A 20724-nucleotide genomic window follows, 5' to 3' on the forward strand; every position below is an offset into this window, starting at 1 on the left:
ATAGATCTACTAAAAGTTCCATTTGGAAGAAGGAATAATGTTGTAATAGTTGTAAAAAGTTAATGTCCTTTCATAAAAGGTCCCCAAATATATAAGGGCTATGTTTACATTTTGCCTTCATCAGTAGCATGGCAAAGGGTCTGGGGTCTCACACACTCATATACTCTGACATCTGTAACATGTGTTCCCACAAGGTCAGTCTGAGATTAGCTGTATCACAAAGCCAAAAGGTGGAAAGAGCTTGGAGGAATCGTGGGATTGTCCCATGCCAGGCTGAGATATTGCCCTTCTCACTTTTACTTATATTTCAAAGAGAAAATACCACTAAACAAAAAAACTTTGAAACAAGAACTGAAAATTAAATTTTCTGCCCCAAATGGTGAATGTATAATGAGAGTTCATACTAATCTCTGTATCTTACTGATTTCTCTCCAGTTGACTTGAGTTCAGATGTTATGGATTCTGGACATTTCAAGAGGACTGATCAGCATCTCAGGGATGACTTTTCTCTCTCCCCTTTTCAGTCAGCTACCACTGCATTTCTGTTGTGGCCTTTGACGGATCTGAGGACTGAGTTCTTGATGCGTTAATCTTCCAAGTTCTGGGGATAGTTTGGGGAGCTATGTATAGTTTTCGGTAATATTGGTAGTGTGATACTGTATGTCTTATTAACTCTATAGATTTTTATAAATTGCTCACATTCAGAGATTAAGATTTTAAATTTTGAGACTCTAAAGGAATCACATACCCTCAGTAAGAGAAAGCAGGGCTGAAACTGCTCAGCAGACCCCCATGTAACCCATGAATCAGGATCTCTCCTTTTAAATGCAGGCCTGGAGGGAATCAAGCTAAAGCTCATTTTTCCCGTTTTTCAGTTTAACTTCTTTGGGGTCTTACAAAAGAAATAAGCTCATGATAAAGCAAACACAACATATTATAAATATTGGTAATAAAATAAGAGAGAAATTAGGTAATGATCCCTGGGAAAATTCATCAAGCCCATCCTTTGAATCATACCTGTGAGTTCCATCAATTTATCAAAAGAGAAGTGACTGTAAACATGGGATGAAACCCTGCATACAGTAGAAAGTCATTGCTGCGTGATTTATCTATAAAGAATGATCATGTGAACATTTTTCTCTGTAATTTAAATATCAGATTAAATGTGAAAATACATATAAAATTAACTGAGTACATTTGAATAAATTTAAGATTTTAAATTATAAGCAACATAATAGGACTCAAGCACAAAAAAACAAACAGCACAATTAAAACTCAGAGAAGGATCTGAATAGACAATTTTGCAAAAAAGACATACAACTGACCAACAGGTACATGAAAAGGTGGTCAACATTACAAATCAACAGGGAAGTGCAAATGAAACCACAATGAGACATTACCCCACACCTACTAGGATAGATAGTATTAAAAAGACAAGAAATAGGGCTTCCCTGGTGGCGCAGCCGTTGACAGTCTGCCTGCCGATGCAGGGGACACGGGTTCGTGCCCCGGTCCGGGAAGATCCCACATGCCGCGGAGGCTGGGCCCGTGAGCCATGGCCGCTGAGCCTGCGCGTCCGGAGCCTGTGCTTCGCAACGGGAGAGCCCACAGCAGTGAGAGCCCCGCGTACCGCAAAAAAAAAAGACAAGAAATAAGAAGTGTTGGTGAGGAAGTGGAGAAAAGGGGAACTGTACATTGTTGATGGGGATGTAAACTGGAACAGCCACTGTGGAAAACAGTACGGAGATTCCTCAAAAAAATTAAAACTAGAACTGCCATATGACTCAGCAATTTCACTTCTGGGTATATATCCAAAGGAAATGAGATCAGTACCTTGAAGAAATAGCTGCACCCCCATGTTCATTGCAGCACAATTCGTAATAGCCAACACATGGAAACAACCAAACATCCTGTCTCTCTCTATATCTATCATCTATCTATCTATCTATATCTATCTATATAGTTCAGTCTCAAAAAACAAAGAGAGGCTGCCATTTGCAACAACATGGATGAGCCTGGAGGACTAGTAAGCCAAATAAGCCAGATGCAGAAAGAAAATACTGCATGATCTCATTTACGTGTTGAGTCTAAAAAATACATAGAAGCAGAGAGTGGAATGGTGATTATCAGGGGAGGGGAGGTGGGAGAGATGGGGAGATGCTGGTTTAAGAGTACAAAGTTGCAATTATGTAAGATGGAGAAGCCTAGAGATTTAATGTATAGCATGATACGTACAGTTAATAATACTGTACTGAATACTGAAAATTTGCTAATATAGTAGGCTTCAGATGCTCTCACCACAGAAAACATGTAATTGTGAGATGATATGTTAATGGCTTGACTGTAGCGATCGTTTCACTATGTATACATATATATATATCATTACATTATGTTGTACAACTTAAATATATGCAAATTTTATTTAAAAATAACATTTAAAATAAAACGAAACCATGACATCTTTGAATCAGTCATTACCGATGAATATAGTTCTTGTACACAACATTAAAGCTTATAAAAAATAAGGAAACAAAGGGAGAATGCACAGGAAGAAAGAAGTGGATCTCATCTTTATTTTAAACACTCAGCAGAAAAGGTTTATGATCTATTTGAGGAAAAATTGTTTGGGCAGTCATTTAGAGAGAAAGACATTGGATGCGTGTTGAATATTCAGATCAGGACGATTAGCATGCAAGATTCAGTACATCATCTCTCCGGGTTTCTCTCCTGTCTGTGATCACGTGCTCCAAATCCCAAGTCCCTTCTCATTCCCTCCTCCTTATGCCTGCCATCTTTCTCACCAATCTCAAAGGAAGCACAGGTTTTCACTTTCAGTTTGTACATTCCTCCTAATTTAGCGTGCATGGGGTTTCTCTTCTCTTTCAGAACAATGACATTTGTCTACAAATCTATCAAAGTATTGAGGTTTGTTTGTATTATTTACAGAAGCAACACCCGTAGTTCTCCTTATACCACGGATTTATGCTTTCCATACATTAAGGATACGACTTATGAAAACTGTAACATGATATATTTGCAAATTACATTAAACAATGATCCATAAATTATAGTAAAAATGCATTTAGCACCACTGTTTATAAATATCTACCAGGTTTCTTTCTTTTACATAACATACTGAGAAATGTGCCTGTAATACAAACTAATTTCTTAGAAAAGTATACAGACATCATTTAACTTTTAACTACTGACTTAGGTACAGAATAGAAATGTTTTAAAACAATGCAAATATCTAATCTGTAGTAGTGAATACTTGCATGGCAGTAACATTTTGAATAGATTCCGTGTAGCTCTAATAATAAAGTATTTATTAATCTACTAGAAATTTTCAAGAGGTCACTATTATGTGTTTTGAAAATTAGAATTGATGACATTTGCAATTCCCATAAACGAATAAAATGAATAAAACCAATAAAACATAATGTGCTTACACTGAAAAGACAAAGCGATATAAAAATAACATATTCTGAGGTACTAAATAGAAAATGCTAGCACTTCTTCAAATAAAAATAATATTAATGGTAAAGAAAAAGGTGATTGCAACTACACTTGTAAGATTTTCAAACATATTTTGATGCCATAATAGATACGTGTGAAGTATTTGAATATAAATTAATATAATTATATGAATATATATTTTTTAATTTGCAAAATGTCAGCCTTTACTAAGAATATCTAAAGGAACTACCATAACAAAGTCACATTTAATAAAATGTAAGCCACTTTAAAACTAACAAAAAACAGTCATAAAAACTACTAAATTATCAGAGTAATTCTGATGCCTTTTCTAGTAAATATTAAGGTATTCTGTTATTTCGTTTTGCTCAATTCAAACACAGTAAGTCCCCTACATACGAACTTTCAATTTGCGAACTTTCAAAGATGCAAGTGTGCGACCGCATGTCTAATCACGTTGTTAGTTCACGTGTCTGACATGCATTGTCATGTGCGTGCATCCTCTACAAGTAGTTGTGCTTTTGTGTACTTTACTGTACAGTACTGTATAGAGTAATAAGTATGGAGTGTATGTTTTTCATTTGTCAAATGTAATATCCTGTGGCTTAAATAGTAGGTATTACTGTAAGAGTAAGAAGAGCATATATAAGTATATGTATATATAATAATTTTATTTAAACTATAAGTAAAAATAAATTTGGTACCTGTATATATGTGTGCAGACATGTATACCTACACACACATACTATATATAGAGAGAGAGAGAGAGAGAAAGAGAAAGAGAGAGACATAACCATGCTATTCTGACTTTACTCATAAGGATCCTCATTTATTCAGGTGGTAATCTTTTTGACTATCGTGTGTTTGTTTTTTTAACAAACTGCTCTTCTATTTCCCAGAAAACATGTGTGATTCTCATGTCCCAGTCCTCATACTGTTTCTATGTCTTCTCCTTTTCAGTGCATCACTTAGCTTTCTATTCAAGGTCTTTGTTCCATGTACCGTTTTATATGAGTTGCTACAAGTTAGCATCACAGGGTGAAAACCCATCTAGTTTGCCCCTGTTTTTTGCACTAACAGTGCTGCATCTTGGAAAAACCATTTCCAGAATTTGAAAAGTTCTATTTTTTGATGATGAGTTTGGAAGTTTGGGGGAAAATTACAGAACCCGTATAACTGCCCCCAAAATAGAAGCTAAAAGCAATACTCTTCTTAGTGTAAAATGGATATGACAGAGATTATCAGCCTTCTGCAGTCTCTGTTACTCCTTTTTTCCCTGACCTCTGATGTTGGAATCCATGAGCTGTGGGTCCTAACAATGGATCATGAAAATTGTTGCTCACTCCAAATTACAGGACTACATGGGCGATTGAAGTGTGTTGAAATTTTGAGCATTAATATTTCATCTTCGACTTTGCCTGTGGATAAACTGTAATGCTTTGTATCATTAGAATGCTAGAATAAATTTTAACAATGAATATTTTGACTATTTTTTCTAACAGTTAAGATGATCAAAATGAATTATTCCAACACTAACACTAGGATGACTCAGACATCACCAAACAGAAGACTAAACAACTGTGTTATACTAACGGCAGATGGAACAACATAGACCACTGGATTAGGGAGGAAAGTCACCACAGCAGAACATGTTGGACAGCTACAGAGCAGAGCTTGTCACAGGCCCTGGTGGAGCAGAGCATATGAGAGCACACATGGAAACTCACAAATCCAGGATGAGAAACAAAAGCACTTCTAAATCAATCAAAAGATTTTTCATCTCCCCAAAGATTCTAATTGCTTATCAAAAATAGTGGCTGCTGAATTAGTTTAGATGTATCACAGGAACCAATAAATATTTATCATATTGTTCTCTTGACCGATCTAAGAAATTTAGTAAAGTAGCATTTCCTAATTCAGAGGTTGCAACAAACAACCTGTGTTGCAACAAAACACATTTTCATACCGATGTTTTGGCCCTTTACAGTATAGCACTAATTCTGAGGTTCTTACCCATAACCATGTTCCCTAGAGTTTATTAGGCTTGTTGTTGAATCATGGCCAAAAAAAGGGAAGACATTTTTAAAAGTTATTCTCTTGCTTTTAGGTTCTTTGATTTGAAATGTGGAGTTTCAAGTCATCTTCTTGATTTCTATGAGGATTATAATAAGAGGATTATAATAAAACTACAGCAAACGTGAGACACAAGATTGTTGATATCTTGTCCAAATACAAACTAGACTTTGTTCATCCATCCGCATGTTTAGCAGGCACACAATGCAAATGTAAATTCTGGCAAATTCCATTTTTGCTATAAACTTCTTAACAAATAAAATGAAAATACCTTACGTGCTAAATATTCTGCATACTTTGTACATACCACTGTCAACAAGGAGTAGCGTTTGGGATACTGAGGCTTTCTTAATAAAGGTTTTCTTCACTTTCTCAGTTTTCAGTTTTCTTAAGACAATGTAGAAGCACTTAATGAAATTTCACCTTAATGGAAAAGTAAAGAGATGGCAAAAATGATGGTTATCATTTTTCTTGGCTGTAGAGAAGATTTTAAAATGTTGGCCAGCCATCAAATCATACTTTCAAAGCGTGGGTAATAGGATGTCCTTCTCTAATTTGGAGATACATTGAGGATGAGAATGTGGAAATGTGTTACAGTAAAACAGAAATCCATATGTAGTTTTGCCAAAACGGTTTAATGAGCTTAGAGGAGGACATCAGGAGCCTAGAAAAAGATGAAAGGACTGAATTTAAATTAGTCACTGTTATATGTAGATTGTGACAGAAATTCCCATGGTGAGAAAATAACGAAGTGTTTGGAAATAAGAGAGCTTCAGGACTGGAAAAAAAAAAAATTACCACAAAAGGGCAGCCAAGTTAAAAAAGACTTTCTCATGTCTTTACTAAATTTGACTATTTGAAATGTAACTTCAGTTTCCAAATCCAAATTATCTCTGTGCATTAACACCATTTTCTCTGAGAATGGGACGTTTGTCTTATGGTGACATCCTTATGACACAGAGCGATTTAAAATGATGAGCATGATGACCTGTACGATACATTTGTAGGTACGAAGAACCTGATCGACAAATAACTGGTCTACCTGAAATAGTTGGCTGTATAAGTGGGTGGACACTTTTGAAGAGGTGGGATCTAATTCCTACACATCTAAAAACTCACTGTTGCTGTTAAGTAAAATCCTAATTATTTTATGCTTGATGTTTTTGTTGAGAGGGTGTTTAGTGTGGTACCATTACGTTGAACCAGGAATCAATGTATCAATAACTATAGGCTTGAGAAGAGCAGAACACCAAGGCAAAGTGGATTTTACACTGGACTGTGTTTGATTTTATCACTACATAAAACCAAACCAAACCAAACCAAAACAAGATCTCCCAGTGCCTGCAGGCAGTTCAGAGAAATATTATTAGAAAAAAAAAAAACAGAGAATAAACATATCCTACAGTATAATGGGCAAAAAAATGTGCCATTACTATTTTTTATTGAAGTATAGTTAATATTGTGCTAGTTTCAGGTATACAGCAAAGTGATTCATTTATATGTATTTTTTCAGATTATTTTCGATTATAGGTTATTACAAGATACTGAATATTATTCCCTGTGTTATACAGTAAATTCTTGTTGCTTATTTATTTTATGTATAGTGGTGTGTACCTGTTAATCCCAAACTCCTAATTTATCCCTTCCCCATTCCCTTTCCCCTTTGGTAACCATAAGTTTGCTTTCTGTCTGTGAGTCTGTTTCTGTTTTGTATATAGATTCATTTGTATTATTTTTTTAGATTCCACATATTATAAGTAATATCATAGAGTACTTGTCTTTCTCTGTCTTAGTATGATATTTTCTAGGTCCATCCATGGTGATATCTGTTTAATAAGTCCTATTATATTTATCTCCTTTAAAAGATCTTACCTTATGTATCGCATCAATACATAAAAATATGCTCCATAAAATTTAAATGTCCAATATATATTTTTACTTTAATTTTTGACAGGTATTTAATATATATGATATATTATTTTAATTAATCTTTTAGTTACACTTCTGATTTTAAAATATATATGAAATCTCGATTATGTTAAGGTCAATATTTACGGGCATCACTTGTCTTTCCACTTTATAAGACGAGGCTATCATTGATGTACAAGTTCCCACATTTCCACTTTCACATCTCACCTTTCATCACCTGCACTTTTACTTGTACACCCCATGGTAGGATTCCTTTGTTCTTTCTCCATAAGTTGACTCTGTATTTTGAAATAAATACCAGAGAACTTTGTACTATTATGGTCATATTTAATTTGCCTCATACTCCATTCATAGATTGTCTTGAAGACAGTAGTAGTAGTAGCAGTGGTAATGGGGTAATAGTGTTATTGATTTTTGCCCATCTTATAAAATCTTCTTTTGGGACTATTCTTATCATATCTTCATTTTATGTTCTGCTCCCTCAGTCAAATTTTCTCATTTTCTGAGTTTGTTTATTGTCCCTCTGAGACACTCCTCTTTCAACCTCCATTCTTTCACTAAAACTTTGTTCTCTAACCTGCAGTCTCGCTGCCTCCTTGGAACTTACTGATAGTAAGAGCCAATGTTACCTGGTTTCTAGATTTGTCTTCTTTGTTAACAGTCTCAGTAGGCCAGAATACATTCTCAACAATTTCTTAACAAAGGCAGCTGCAAGGATCAACTTTCTAAATGATCATATATCTGCCATTCTTGTTTAAACTCCTCCCACATGAACGATAGTTTGGCTGAGTTTTCCTGGTAGAAAATAATTTTGTCTACAATGTTCAAAGCACTACTGCTACATTTTCTAGCATACATGTTACAGTTAAGAAATCCATTGCCAATCTAGTTTGTAAAGTTTTCCTGAACATTGGTTTTCTGTGTTGTTTTATTTTCATCTAATGTTATTCTTTTGCATCATCACTAAGTACTCAGTGAGCAATTTTGATCTGAATACTTAACACTTCTCAGTTCTGGGGACATGAAAATAAAGGAGAAATCAATGTAAATTTAAGTCATAACAGTAGATTTAATCAACATCTGTTTGTAATTTAAGAGTTATAAAAGCTTAATTGGAGTTTTGAAGATTAATTTTAACACAAAGGAACTCACACTTTAGGGGCACTAAGATCTAGAGGGTAGCAAAGGAAAGAAAGACAGTGACTCACAAAAGAAGTTTATAAAGATATCAAGAGCACCCAAAGTGCATAATACCTTAAGAGGAAGAAAGAGAAATTTACAAATAATGGTTGATCTGAGGCAACAAATGCTTCAGAGGAATCAAGGAGGAGTAGCATAATGTAAAAGATTGGAGAATATTTTGTAAATTTCAGGCCACCTGTGTGTAGAGTAGTCCAAGGGTGGGAGCCAAATGGAAGAGTATGAAAATAACAGCACATGAAGGTTCTGAGTAAACCTTCTTTCAAGGAGTTTTAATGAGAGTTCAACTAGTTACTAAAAGATGTTCAAGTTAATCAATTTAAAAATATGAACAACTTGAGGATATTTAAAAACATAGAGAAAGGAACACGTTTGGACCTTGATATTATCATATTAAGTGAAGTAAGTCATATAAAGCAAGATAAATAGCATATGATATCACCTGTATGTGAAATCTAAAAAAAATGATACATATGAACTTATATACAAAATAGAAATAGACTCAGAGACATAGGAAACAAACTTATGGTTACCAAAGGGGAAGGAGGGAGGGATAAATTAGGACTTTGGGATTAACAGATACACACTATTATCTATAAAATAGATAACCAACAAGGACCTACTGTATACCACAAGGAATATATTCAGTATCTTGTAATAAACCATAATGGAAAAGAATATTATGGAATATTATATATATTACATGTATATATTATATATATCTGAATCACTTTGCTGGACACATGAAAGTGACACAGCATTGTAAATCAACTGCACTTCAATTTAAAAAAAAAAGAAAAGAAAAAAAAGGGCTTGAACTTGTTAGAAAGGAAGGCTATATTCATTCGACCAAAACCACAGATCAGAGACCAGATATTATTTTAAGTTAATTTTACAAATGGTACATGTGTATTTATTGCAGTACTGAGAGGAGATCGGGATATGTGAAAATTTCAGGTTTTTCTATTAGGTGTGAGGCAAGTTATATTATTAGGTAGGTGGGGGGAGATGAGCTGGAGTTGGGAACTTAAATCCTTGTGAGATAGCATCTGTGGATCACACACTATAGAGGCAATTAAAGATAAGCAAAGGGTTTAATAACTATTTGATTTCAGGAGTGATTATTATTAGAACATGTGCACATAGATTCAATCAGTTTTCCATTCAAACCAGTTTGAATAACTAAAAGATGCAACTATTCTATAAGCTCCAATATGTACACTTACATATTTAATTAATTGTAACTTTAAATTTCTTCATCCTTTCTTTTATTAGTATCACTTCCACTCTGGGGAAATTGGAATACTCTATAACAAAGAATTGAGCTACAAATTCTAAAGCAAACTAACCTTTGGGAAAACATATCATAGTTTCTGTAATTAAAATAATGAGAATTCTAAGAATAATAGTATTTAGGTCTCTTCTATTTAAAACAGAAACTTATTTACACCCAAAGAGCTAAGCAAAGGGCAAACTCTGCTTGTATGTTCAGAAATTCCATTGCTGTGCCTCTATGCTAAAATACTTTCCCTTAAAAAATGACTGTCTTTAAACAAGGGTAAGTTTGACATTTGCCAAAAAGTATGGCCTCCTTAGAATGTCAATGTTAAACTTTCTTGACTTCAATTCATATATAAGTGCAGGAGGATTTTTATTGTTTGTAATCTCAGAATATTTTTTACCAAATAATCTTTAATGGTCTTATGCTCAAAATTGTTAAAATTTTGGAATGTTTAAATTTCAGTTTATTTTTTTGGACATAAAGCATCACAAAACTTTTTAGTGACTGAATATAATGTTTGTGGCAATATTGCATTTAGATGATATGATCAAAGGGCTTAGGCAGCCAAACTGTGGTTGTAACACTATCAGAAGAGAGTGACATGGATGAATGTGACAGCATGCCAAGATGACAAACATCTTGGTTGCAAAACTGGTTTCAGTAAATGTTGATGAGAAAAACACAGGGAAGGAGTTAAGAAATGTATATAATAAGACTTCTACTTTACCTGTCCCAAATTGTTTTATAAGACAAGGAAAAGACAATAAATAGATGATATGAATGGTACAAGTAAGCATGGAGCAAATTAACAGTTATAATACTGAACTGTAATATAAAGCAAGAAAAAACAGAATATTTTGGAGTTTCATAAAATACTGAAATTTTTGTGTTGGTAACCACATTAGAACTGTTTAAAATCCTTTGAAGCAGATATAAAATGCATGTGTATAATCAAGTTTTATTTCTGAGGAATGGGGTGAGTGATGGCAAACACTATGAGTGGTAAATTTCTGGGTAACATCCAAAGAGGTGAATTTAAGTTCACTCAAAACGTAAAAGCAAACAGACACAGTATCGTGTTAAGAATGTATTCCCAGTTTTCTTGTGGATTCTAATGGTCCAAACTAACGCACTTAGCATTACAGTTATCTAACTATAACAGTTTAAATCCTAGTATCATTCATGGATACCAGTGGAAATCACATCTGTGACCATGACTTTTCATGAAACCAAATACGCCAATAACCCCAGAGAAGGGCAGATAACAGACTGAATGCCATTCCCAGGCAGTTATGCCTACAACATCAACAAATAGTGTAGGAATGCTTTCTTTCCAGATATTTTAAACCCACCTTATTTTATTTCAATTAACAAAAATTATTTTAACAATTTGAGCTTACATTTTTGATATCTTCCATTTTGCACTTGCATTTATGAATACATGTGAAGAGAAAAGATGCTTCTTGCTTTTCAAGGTAAAACTGCATAGAGAATTGCAATATAGATAATAAAAACCATACTACTTTCTGAGTTTCACTTATGGAAGGAAAATAAATCTCTCCCAGAATAGTCACGGACGTTCATGCAATGTATGGCAGAAGCAGGGAAATGCTGATATGAAGAGGTTATTGCTGTGCTGGTTTTCCACATAATCCCATGTTCTTAGACTGTTACTCTCTCACCTTCCTTCCTTAGTATCAGACAGTTATCAGGTGACAAATATATGTGGGAACGGAAAAAAATTGCATGCGAACATTAAGAGTTGTACCTCCTACCACGGACCTCTAAAATCACTGTATCAGTCTGTTTTTCATCACTATTTGGTATTCTGAATAAAAGTTATTTTAATTAATGGAAAAGAGACTAGTTGCTCAAGGTAACAAAAGCCTCTTGAAAGAGCTAGGAGGCAGAAAGAGGAAAAGCACTCTTGTGAGATGAGATGGAGATTGTTGAGCTGGGATTTAGATCAATAAGAAGCTTCAGAAGATCTTTGTCAAGAAAATTGGGTGGAAAAAGGAAATTTGGGAAACTGTTGACATGAATTTTGAATTAGATATCTTTCAGTAATCTTTCACAGATTCAGGTAAAGAATACAATTCTATTTTAATGATTTTCTGTATGCTGCTCTAGAAGTAATACTGTATAGAGGTTAAAACATCTGTCCCCTCAAATTTGTCATGTTTTTCTCTGGACATTCATCTTAGATTTTGGAACTCAGATATAATACAAGCCTATTGATTAAATCTATGCTTTCAATAAATTCAGGAACCTGAAGTATTTCTCTTATAAGTTAGCAATCTTGATATTTTCTCTCCACGACTTCAAGAACACAAATTTGCTTGAGAATCTGGGCTTCTTTTTAGTAGATGAAAACAAAGTCACTATTTAGGATCATTTCATTGTCTCTGCCTGGCTCTGACAGTCAAGACCAAAACTTCCAGGATTTGTGAACCTGCTGTGGAAATCATGATGAAGTTACTAGTATAAACAATTTGCTATTAGAAATTTGAGTAATTTTTATTGTCATGTTCCATGAATTGGTATATACATATATCACTATGCTAGTGTTGTTTAAATATGAGCTAATTTAGAGCATAAAATTTCACTGACTGTGAGAATTTGTAAAGACCACATTAGTAGGTGTTTATAGATTCAAAGCCACAAAATGTGTTTTATATGTAAATCCTTTTACTCACTGGTCTAGGAATTATCTATCTATATCTATATATCTATGTATCTATATAGCTATCTGTAAATGTGTATCATTTTGCTAAGGTCAAAGCACATGAAAAAAGTGTGAGGGAACGCATTACACTGTTCATCCTCATTCTCCTCCTTCTTCTTACTGTCTAGAAATGAATTGAGAGGCTGAGAGAAATTCATTGCAATATTTGTGTAATATAATGATGGATTTATTATCACGTGCTGAGGGAAGGGCTCAGGCAACACTTCAGGGTCATATTTAGAAACTAGAATTACAAGAAGAAAGTTACCAACAGGATGAAGAAAACGGTTCCCTTTTCTCTTGGCATCCTTTGGAGAGGAATGTTTGGACCAGACAGAGCTAGAAATAACACTGTTCTCCAAGAAAGAAAGTTTCCCAAAATATGTTCTGTATTTTTATGCAGAGAGTATTTGAGTGTCCTTAAAAATGGTAAAATAACAGTCTGAGCTTGGGCACCAGATGCTCCTTCGTTGCACTGATGTCACTGGAAAACCTTGAAGGATGTTGAGACTATTCACAGATTTTCCTACTGATTCTCCTGGTAATAGGACAAGCTGACTGCTTACTGAGCAATGCAGAGAGAATTGTCATGGTCATTAGTCTTGCAGAAAAGCCTCTTTGCCTTTGCCCAGTCAACCCTTGATCTTAAGGAATACTCAAATATAAGCCCTTTTTATCAGGAGATATAATTAATTGGATCAAGGATAAGAATAGAGTGATAGAGATGTTATATCCTCCATCCACTTCCTGGGGTTGGCAGTGTTTTATAACTAACAATTGAGCTTTTATTCCTCATTGACTATTAACCTTCTCTCATTCCCGACAGACAGTGTTGTCATCATATGTGATCTCTAGAAACATAAGAGTAGCTCTGGAACCACGTGAAATGAAATCTTTGTTCAAGTTGTGACCACCTAGCTGCCCTTCATCTAAGCAATGGAAACTATCCATCTGCCTACTAAGTTAAAATCAGTTATAAAAACATAGAGAGGGCAGTGCGCAATTCCTCAAGGTCTCCACCCACCCTCTCAAACACCTAGTTTCCTAGTTTTGTCTGGGTGGAGGATCTGAGTGTTGATTGCATTTCTTGGGTGGACTTTTCTACCCACATGTTTGTTTGCAATGATTAGTCTTTGGAAGCCATCAGGAAAGGTGACAATAAAGAATTTCAACTGCTATTTTGGCACGTTTACACTGAGCCAATAAAACGGTACTCTTCTTCCAGTCCAAGGAACTTTGCATGACAGATGTTTGGAATGAGAATTAACAGTTTTGATCTGTAAGAGGCAATTCTCTCCAGATGCCTACTCTTTCCAATCTCCTAGCTGATTACTTCTAAAAACTATCTATTCTGCCTCTATATTCAACAATATGTCCCATTCTTATAAAAATGCTACCTCTATTTTGGGTTTGGGTCCTATTTCTCTAGCTTTCCTGCACCTCGGTCCCAGAGAATTAGCTAGTGGTAAGCTCCCACGTTAAGGATCATTCTAGAAACTTTCCTTAGGCCCATCCAATTTCCTGATGTATCCTTCCAGACCCATTGGCTCCCATGTGTTTCCCCCAAAGAGAAAGTCATTAACTAGTCCCTGGGGAGCATTGCTGTGAGGACTAAGGCAAGACAGTGGGAATGTAGTACCAAAGGGACAGTCCTCAGCACCCCCAGCTGAGGGATTGCAAAGCGGAAGTACTTAGCTGACCTTGGGTAACTACACTAGAAACCAGATAACCCCCACTCTCACCCATTGGATTCCCAAAGGCAAGGACTTTGGGTGGAAAGAAACATCGTCCATGGTCTTGATCTGAAATCTTTGATATCCAGTGAAGAGTTGGGGTTTGGGGATGTGAGCATTAATTTTCCCTCCATAACCAGGATATGATGCCACAGTGGACTGCTTTAGCTATTGGGCACATCAACTCCAAGTTATTTGGACACCAGTATCATCAATTCTTTGGAGACTGGTGATGGTTTTGCTCTTGCTTTTATTGAGGTAAAGAAGATTATCCAATGACCAGTGATACACGAACCACCTGTCTCCTTATGGCTGAGATGCCTACTTCTAGAAGGAAAGTGTATATGCATAAATTTTATAGATTTATTGTGTATTCCTCAGAAAGCCTCTTTCCTTTCACAAGTCTCTAAGTTTTATATAAGTGATTCTCATGGATCAGTCAAATTTCTCCTGGTAGTGCCCAAGAGAATTTCTCCTAGAAGTGCCCAATTTCTCCTAGAAGTGCCCAAGAGAAATCATACAAACACCCAGTAGGACGAGAAAAGAGAGGAGGAGCTGGGGTGTGAATAGAATAGTCCCTGGGTGATGCTTTTCAACACGCAGCATCTCTGTGTTTGCAGACTCGCTCACGGACAAATGTGCTGATGGAGAAAGTTATCAAATATCTTACACCTGGTGGAATGTGAACATCACAGGGCCAAAGCTGATTCCAGATGTTTCATTCTGTGCCAACTATTAATTCTTTATGAAAATAATATTAAGCATATCAAAAGACTTACTTAAAATCAGACTACTGTAGGATACACAGTTTCCCCTTATCATGAACTAAATACAAATAAACAATGCAAATAAAATAGTAATATACATAGCTTATACTTACGTTGAGTATTAAAAGTAATTTCTTGGATGTGAATTGTCATCCACGTGATCTTCCAATAATTTTAAACAAGAAGGAAATGAACTAGCGCTAGTCCTATAACATAGATTATTCTAGAAATGTTAGATGATGTAAATGATTTAAGCAGCTTCTGGTTGTTATTTTAAAATAATATTATAAAAAATAGTAGTTCAATGAATGGAATTCTCTGGGATCTTTGGGAAAATTTTTATTTAACACACACATGAAAATAAATGAAGTTTAGTTTATTCTCTGCACAGTCTAAACATAAACGGGGTAATGCTTGCTTTAAAATTAAAAATAAAAATGTAGATAACTGACCAAATGGGGACTATTAAATAATTTACTTTAAATGACAAAAAAATGTGGACAACTGGATCTCATCACTCACTAGTAGTTATATATGACTATGTGTGTGTGTTTATCTCTTATAATATGATTAATTTTAAGGTGAGAGAAATATAGGTACAATGATTTTACACTTTTATATATTTCTCTATGCATTTTTAGAATATTTTTTAAATGTTAAATCATTCCTTACAACTTTTTAACTTTTATTTTGGTTTATCTTTTGTAAGCAATGTCAAATTTTTTTTTAATGTAATGGGTATCAATTAAAACGACACCACCGCAACTGGTAATTGCAAAAAACTTACCTCTTTTTGATTCTTTCTCATTGAATGTGCCATGTTATTCAGCATGACATTTTCATGATTATTTAGAACAAAAAGGTCCATTTTGTGTTTTCTCCATTAAAGAAGAATAGCTGATAACCCAATGGAAACCAGACATTTGGAAAGGAAGTTACATCTGTAACTAGTTTGTCTGGGTGTTATCTATGTTCATCAACTGGGAATCCCATCCACTATTCTGTATGCAATAAACAACTATCTAGACTCTCTTTGGTACCAAATTTCTTTATAATTTGCTTCTCCTAACTAGGGAGTCTCAACTGAGTAAAAAGGGTGTTGGAGCATTGGGAAGGATTCAACCAGAGAAGCAGAACTAATGGGATAGAAATTTAAGACATGCATGAGTTAGTTATTCAATGTTAAAATGTTACATGTATTTATTGAAAGGAATTGGCATATACAATTGTGACGTCTGGCTAAGCAAATGCAGAATTCATAGGGCTGTATCTGGACTGGAATCCTTGCCTTATTCTTTGTATGTAATCATATCTCAAAATATAAGCCTAGGGCTTCCCTGGTGGTGCAGTGGTTGAGAGTCCGCCTGCCGATGCAGGGGACCCAGGTTCGTGCCCCTGGGTCCGGGAGGATCCCACATGCCGCAGAGCATCTAGGCCCGTGAGCCATGGCCGCTAAGCCTCCGCGTCCGGAGCCTGTGCTCCGCAACGGGAGAGGCCACAACAGTGAGAGGCCCGTGTACCGCAAAAAAAAAAAAAAAAAAAAAAAAAAAAATATATATATATATATATATATACATATATATATATATATATATATATATATATATGAGCCTAGATTTTGCTTTTTATAGACAATACTTCTCTGAAGCTGTGCAAGTCCAGCATTTCATGCTGCTTACCTCAATCCTTCGGGCTAGTTTACTTCAAAGCTATCAGAAAACTGCCACAGTTTTACTGTGATTGCTCTTAATGAGATCAAAGAAAAGGAAATAGTCTTTTAAACTTTCCATTTATTTAATATTTTTACTGGAGCCAGGAAAGCTGGAAGTCATAATTCTATGTTGTATCACCCAGTAAAAAAAAATTTCTCTCCGAGTTGAATGTGACACTTCATGTGGCAGAAGCAATTCTGAAAATACAAATCTGACTTTATTTGCTAAACCCACATGGGGGAGAGTATTTCTTCATGATTATATTATAAACTTTAGAAAATGATGGACATGGCTTCCGGTAATGGATATTCTACACAATGGTTGTCTGATCATAAACAAATCACTTGCCTCTGTGATCCTCATTGTAAAATAAAAAGAAAAAATATCTATTTTTCAGTATGTTCTAAAAATTAAGTAGGGATAATTCTTTTTATTCCTATACTGTGTCCAGAAGATAGAGGAAGTAACTATAAAATGATAACTTGATTGTGAGGTGCACTAAAATTGTGAGCTTAATGTTCCTTCTGTGAAGAATCTGCTCATTTTCTACACAATGAGCTGCACAGTGGTGTGGGGAGAACCATCCTTGCCTAACAGACACCAGAAAAGGAGAAGTGGGCAAACATGTAATGCAATGAAAAACCAATAGGGGGCTTCCCTGGTGGCGCAGTGGTTGAGAGTCCTCCTGCCGATGCAGGGGACACGGGTTCATGCCCTGGTCCGGGAGGATCCCACATGCCGCGGAGTGGCTGGGCCCGTGAGCCATGGCCGCTGAGCCTGCGCTCCGCAGCGGGAGAGGCCACAACAGTGAGAGGCCTGCGTACTGCAAGGAAAAAAAAAAAAAAAAAAAACCAATAGGCTTTAAAGATTCAGGTTCAAATCATTTATAGCTGCATAACTTGGTCAAGTCATTTTAATTTCTGGACTTCACTTTCCTTAATTTGTATATAAAGATATATATATACACCCCCCCACACACACACGTGTGATTGTGTGTGTGTGTGTGTGTGTATGTATATCAGGTTAGCTGTGAAAATTAAACCAAATAACAATGAAGTAATGATAGTAAACACTTTATTGAGTACATTTTAGACACAATATTTCTGTATGTTATTTAATTCTTACAGAAATCACTTAAAACAGGTGACAGTATTATTTCTATTTTACACTTGAGGGAATAAAGCCTGTAGAGAATAAGAAACTTCCTAAGTTCACCATACAAGTTGGCTCTAATTTGAATGGTGTCGGACTCCAACGCCTGTGGGTTTAATCCCTCCATAGGTTTCTAGCACTATACCTGATATTAGATAAGCAGCTGGCATTTGGTAAGCACTCAGTTATTTTTATCAGCTTTCCCCTCTCCCTAATTAACTTCATGTCCAGGAAAAAGGAAATAAGTCTCCTGCGATTGTTGCAACAAAATTGATCTCTCATTACTTTGAGAAAGGAACAACATAAGACATTATTTCTGTGGCAGAATAAACATTGTTTTAATCACTTGTTTGTATGCACACACGAAGATGTATGAATTAATTGAGTGGTTCAAGCATCAACTATTTCTTCTGCATGGAGACGAACACTAGTTTCAAGTTTACTTTCCAATTTCAACTGGTCAGAGGTTGGTCACACCTGAATGGAAAGGACTCTTATCCCAGTGGTAGCCATGAACAGAACACTACAAGAGCCTCTGAGGGTCAATAACGTATCATTGTGCAACAGTGGTGGCAATGATTATTTTTCTATCATAGATAATGTCATATATTGTACAGTGTTTCAAAGTAAACCTTATTTCCAATACTTTACATATTAATAAACTGAAATAAAGCAGAAAATAAAGAGAAATGTGAGGCATTTAAAATTCATTCACAGATAAATGTGTTTTTATTTCTTTAACATATTTCTGGAAGCCAATATAAACAAGTTTCCATGATCTTTACAAACACATGGCATCTTTTTGGAGTAATATAGTGTAACTAACTAATTTTTATATATTTAGTGGCACATAACCAAATGTAGCAAGTGAACAGATGGTATTGAAAAACAGGCAATTAGGAAATATTTGACTCTAGCCCTTCATTTAGATTTTACAGCTGTTCTGTGTTTGACCAGAGCTAGTATTTTGATGGATGTAACTTTGAAAAATAAGGAGTGGACTTTTATTGGTGGTGCTTTATTTTTGTTTTAATTTAACACCAGAAGTGACTCCCTCAAGCAAAAAGTGTAAACTTGCTGGACTCTCTATGGATCCAAAGGAAATTACCTGTGGCATGAAGTGGGGTGTAAAGCACTCTTGCTTTTTTAACAAGATGTAATCCAAGAAGTCAGCTGGGATACGTAGACTTTCACAATTGTTATTAAAACATAAAACAAATATCACAGTGACCAACTATTTCTATGCAACTCTATAAAGAGACCAGAGAGAATGGACTTTCCTGAGATATTTAGGTTTCCAAATTGCTCTAGAAATACAACCATATTCCATAGTGGAATAAAAAGAAAGACTCCTATGATATCTCAGTATTTTAAAACCTCTAGTAATAACTCATCTTTAGGAAATTTTAGCTAAATATAGCTGGATATTGAGATGCTACATTTTAACTTGTAATTTTGATTGAAATAAACTTCATCCTGCCACAGACCAAGACTTTATCTGTTTTATATATGTAGTTTCATAACTGTTACAACACACTGCACTTTTGTTTATATATGGCTTGATAATGTTTCCAAAACTGGAATGTTTAGGGGATACAACATCATAATCTTTACGTTATTCAAAAATAAATGACAAAGAAATAACAGAGACTTTGAATAAAGGTCTGCTCAGTATGATTGCTCTTCAGAAACATGATTTCAACTTCACGGTTTTCTGAGGAATTTATTTCTCTAGTTTCTGGCTACTAGTGTGAAGATGAAGATGAAAATAATGATAATTCTGGGAGTCAAAGGAAGTAAGCTCAACTCTTCTCACAAGAACACCAAAATCACAACTAACCACTGAACAACCATCAACAAAAAAATGCTGGGACCTACCAAAAAAAGATACCCTACATCTAAAGATAAGGAAGAAGCCACAAAAAGATAGTAGGAGGGGCACAATTGTGATAAAATCTTTGTGAATTCCAAAGGCAAAGCTCTCATTTCAAAACATAGGAATCTTTTGATTTTCATCTTAGTTGAAGATCTTCTCCCTGATCTAAAGAAGCAAATTGAAGGTAATGTAGTTGGATAGATAGATCAACCTAAAATGTCATTTAAATGGCAACACAATTCCTTGAGGGATTAAAAACAACTGTACTTGTCCTACAAATCTAGGCTTTGCAAGAACAGAAATGCAGCTCTTGAAGCAGTTCAAACTTTCTTTTTTTTAGAAGAAAAAACCTTTCTTCTAATCCACAAACCTCCCCTATTTATCTCAAAATGCTTTCAGATATTATACAAAATCCGGATTTAAGAAACAAAAGTCCTCTTGGAGGAACTTGCATTCTTTCCCTATGACTTTGAGATGTAAATATTCTATCTGGTCTTCTCTAGGATCACTTATCTAGGCCTTCTCTTTGAAATGCAAACTTCAGGGAGGAAATTCTTATCAGAAAGAAAAAAAACCGCTATTTGAAATTTAGGCAAATAACAAATCTTAAGAGTTTTCCCCATAAATATTAGTCAAAAGTTTAAGCCAGCTGAGCAGGTAAACTTAACTTATTCCATCTGCCAAAAACACAATTTGGATCCAACTGTTACTAGTGAAATTCGCATTATTGTACTTGACTCATGGTTAAAATTTTAAAATGAAAGCTATAAGATCTCTGTTGGCCTCTGTCTGTACGTTTCA

Source organism: Tursiops truncatus, chromosome 5 (genome assembly GCF_011762595.2).
Source record: "Tursiops truncatus isolate mTurTru1 chromosome 5, mTurTru1.mat.Y, whole genome shotgun sequence".
Taxonomy (NCBI): domain Eukaryota; kingdom Metazoa; phylum Chordata; class Mammalia; order Artiodactyla; family Delphinidae; genus Tursiops; species Tursiops truncatus.